The sequence below is a fragment of the Lissotriton vulgaris genome, chromosome 6, assembly GCF_964263255.1.
Source record: "Lissotriton vulgaris chromosome 6, aLisVul1.2, whole genome shotgun sequence".
Lineage (NCBI taxonomy): Eukaryota > Metazoa > Chordata > Amphibia > Caudata > Salamandridae > Lissotriton > Lissotriton vulgaris.
In genome coordinates, this window is record NC_141694.1 from 905,223,153 (window position 1) to 905,227,849 (window position 4,697).

Here is a 4,697-nt window from a genome sequence, read left to right on the forward strand (position 1 = left end):
GCGTGTCATCCCTGCGCTGCTCTCTTTCCGCAGCGCTTAGTCACGAAGAGACACAGAGTTGACTTGAGGCACTATGGGCTGCGCACTCTCTCTCTCTTTCTCACAGTGATGCTAAACAGTGTGTAAGCACCGATCACACCACCGGCAGATGAAAGCTGTGCCTCCACTTGCCCACAGCTGATGTCAAATGCACGCCCATGTAGATTCCTCCAAGTTAAGTCACAAACACACGAGCACTACATCAATCAGGTGCCAATTCAATTTAACTGCACAGACATCACGAAAGTTACATGGATACCTGAAGTAAGGGGTCAAACGCCTTGGGCAGCAGCAGGGCGTCCAGATAACAACGGACACTGGTGGGGTTTGTGCAAGGCGTTTCTCCTTCAGTAAGATGCTTAGTTTCATAAGGCTCCTTTCATTAAAGTTTCTCCTCAAAGCTGTAGGTTTCAATAGTTCCATTTTCTAGTTTCCTTATTAGTTTTCTTATCTGCACGCTGTTGGTTCTCTTGTATGTAGGCTCTTTCTTGTAGTTGTAAGTTCTCCTAACGTTGCCAAAAATGTTGTAAATAGAAGTCCATGAGCCAGGAGTATAAATTGGTTATCTTTATTCAAGTTGAGTTGCAGGTCAAGTTATTAAGATGGAAAGGTAAAACCCCACCAGGAGTGACCTCCCGGCCACTCAGCCTGCCTGCGCCAACTGCCAGATGACACACAGGCTAAGCCCCCCAACATTCCATGATGTCACTGAGGATTCTGGCAGTGACACCATGTGAGCCACAGGGAAAAGAGACATAGATAAATATAACACATACGCTTTCCGCAGTGCCTTTTAGAAGCTTTTGTCTGGCTCGTAGAGAGAACTCCCTTTTTCCCCATTGCTTGTGAGCAGATGATTACAATCACCTTTTAGAGGCTTTCTAGCAGTATCCCTTTAATCTGACTTCTCCCCCAAACCGCCCTGACGTTCCCTCAGCTTAGAAGCGTAGGATGCTCTCTTTATGGAAGAACTGATTTACTCGTTTTCCGTGGTTCCTAAATTGTGGTCCGGGGACCACTGGGGGCCTTCAGCGCCTACTCAGGGATTCTGTGACTGCTAAAAAAAATATTAACAGATTATTAAAGTGTACATAAATAAAGAAGCAAAATATAAAATTTTACATTTTATAACATTCTATAAATGTCAGGGAATTTGAAATTGGAGGCTAAAACTTAAGTTGATATCCTCAGATTGATTTGTGAGAGTAGTGGAGGTGCATCAAACAGAGTCTGGTATATATGATGGGAGGCCTCAGTTGAATTTAGAAAAGGTTCTACCTTCCCATTAAAATTAAAAAAATTATATTTGTGAATGAAATACAATCTTTCATCATTTGTGTATTTGGTTGATGAATGCTTGTTTCTGTATTTTTGTTTATTGTTTTGCAGTTCAAATCATCAAAATTCCAAAAGCTGGAATCCCCAGATTCCAATAATGGCTCGGCAGGGGGTCCCCGGATTCCAATAATGATTCAGTGGGGGTCTCTGGATTCCAATAATGATTCAGTGGTGGTCCCAGGATTCCAGTACTGATTAATTGGGGGTCCACAGAAGACAAAAGGTTAAGAATCAATGCTCAATTTTATTTGTGACAACTTTATAACAACTTGTCTTTGCTCTTATGACTTTCAACTTTTTTGAGAATATTGAATAATGTATTGGCTACTGATGTACAACTAATTCTGATGATTGAAGTTTGTAATTTGCAAATAGTTTAATAAACCTTCAATGTTTTGAAACTTAACCACTCTCTTTCTTCCTTGTGGAGCCCAATGTATTTCACGTTATTGAAATGTAATGATTTTGTCATCTAGCCTCATTTGGAACTACAGATTTATCAGAAGGCATTGTTTAAACCTGAATTTGTACCAGAATTTTCACAGAGCAAAGCGCTCAATCAAGAGTCATAATTATATAGTATTTATTAATTAACAGTCAATATTTTTCTTTGTGTAATGTTCACATCACAACATACTAATAACTGGTGATCTACGCATACGGTCATCATCCTCATTGTTTTTACCAATGGGGAATTAAATATCCTGAAAACCCCATATGATTATGGCTGTCTTAGAAAATGCATACAACTATTTTGTTACCTTCTGCCATCCTTTGCTGCATACACAATGACCTCAAAAATACACTACTCTTCACAGAATACAGCTCAAAAGACCCCTGCTAAGCCACCAGGAATAATACATTTATGGTAATGATCTCTGACCAGTTGTAAAATTTCAATATAACTGGAAAACCGCCTCTGGAGTGAAGAATCTCTCCTTGTAATGTCATACTATTGGAGACATTTAGCAGCTTAGATGTGAGGTTGTTGCTCAGTAAAATCAAGAGCTCTTATCTTGAAGTCATATTTGTATCACTACTTTCCTTGGGTTCATGTACATTTGAAAATAGGGACTTACAACATAAATGTTTACCAACATAAAGTAATTTACCCAATGAATTTTAAATTCTGTATGTGGCAGCTGCATCATAACAAAAGTGAATTGTATCACACTGGCAAACATCAAGTACCTGTGCCCTTTCACTGCCTCCTTCAGTATATACTTAACATTCTATTGAAGTACTGTTCAGCTACAGAGAAATATATTCTTTAGTAAGAAAAGTTCACATTACAGGCTTTTGTTTCTGACTTATATTTTCACAACAACGTGTAGCAAATGAATTATACCTTCCCATCTTCTCCTGCCTCTGGGTTTGACAGCAAAGAGGCACACCCAGTGTCCAGCCCTTCTATCGCAGGAGCCCACTAGATATAGTTCTTGGCCTTGTCTGGCAGGCTCTGTGCACAAGACATCACCTTCCTGATACTCTGCATGTGTTCACCCTGCCGCAACAGCATCATTATACATGACCATCCTGTTCTGGATGTATGGCCTTGCCTTTCTTAACTGTACAATTTGAGAATACCTACTAGTAGTTTGGTTCAAAGAGAATGGTGTGCTAAAAATATATATATATATTTTCCATTTATCTAGCATATACCCAAAATGTCACTGTCTCTTGACAAACTCATTGCCAAGTCACAAGGATATTTTTTAATCATTCTAATTTTATATTCAAACATTAGGAATTTTGATAGCTGTGACTGAATTCAGTATTGTCATTTAAAATCAATTCAATTCAATTAATCTTTATTCGGATAGGCAGTATCCATAAAAGCACAGGTCAGAAGAACAACAGCATAAAATAATACATTAAGAATGATTTTTAGTAAAAAGACAATAATAACTATAAATAACAAGTACTTACATATGTGGCATAATCAGAGATAAAATGTTCATATTATAAAAAGGGTCAAGTGTGTAAAACAACCACTCTTTTAAATGGCGTAATAATTCATGTCAATAGCAGCGTAGTGTAGTAAGTGCAAATAGGCATTTAACATAACAAATGAATTGATATGTTCACAATCAGAGATAGCAAATATCAGCAAAACTCATTATGGTAAAATACAGTACGAAGATAGCAGCCTATTACAATAAAGTGCATACGAGTATAAACTGTTTATAAAAAAACAAGGCGTGCTAGGTAATAGCTTCTACATGGCACCCTCAAAACATTGAGAGTTATAATTCTCAACAAATACCAGCTTGGTGTAAACAAGTAAAAACTGATATTTTTAAGAGGTGCTCATTGAGGCACGTGAGCGAACTGCCGCCTTCAGGAAAGAGATTACTCTGAAAATCAAATCCACATTTTTAAGATTAATAATTTCAAAGTAAGCTATTCTGAAATCAGTGGTGGCAGTAGCCTTAAAGAAAGGAAACAGAAACTGTTCAGTATATAATAAATAAAAATTACAGAAAAATAGAAAGTGTAGCATTGATTGATTATTCTGATTATCACAAGGGCAGATCATTTGCCCAAGGTTAATGTTGAGGCCTAAGGGGAAGTATAATAGGTATTTTAAGGTGCCTTCCCTAAGGCGAAACAACAAGCTTCTCACCCAGCGACTTAAATTCAGTAAGAGATAGCTAGATGGCAAATGGGATGGAGGACAGTTAGTAGATGCCGAAGACATATAACGTATAACTGACGATTTCACAAATTCTATACTGTGTCTTAAATTCCTGTATTGGTCGTATAAGGCCTCCTGGAGGGTCTTTTTGGTTATGCTCTCTATGCGGTTTGGGTTCAGGAAAATATGTTCAAGATTTACGCTGATCAAGCTATTTCTGACAGCGGCGAGCCTCAATATATCTCCCACCGTCACATTTAAGGCAGTCTGTTATAATTTCTCTAGTTAACGACGCTGCCGGGTTTTGTCAGACTTTTAACCAAAATATGGCATGACGAGACCTGATATAATCTTCAATGTAAAGCAGTTGTAGTTCCTGATGGCAGATCAAATTTGAAGAAGAAATTGGAATCCCCAGAGGTTTTCGACAAAACCGGTTTTCTTTGTCTTGTCTATTGGTTTCACCTTTGCACTGTGTTAAGTTTGCATGGACTGGTTAGAAGTTTAAACGCCATTTTTCCTTTTCTGCTGCCTCTGCACTTAACACATTTTGTTATTACAGCTTTTCGCCTAGTTAGGTATTTTGCTTTACACGAGAATAACATGTTTGCTTATAATATCAGCTTTGCTTGGTAAGCTATGTCTGTACAGTGAGTGCCGAGGCCTTCAAGGTTGTTTCAAC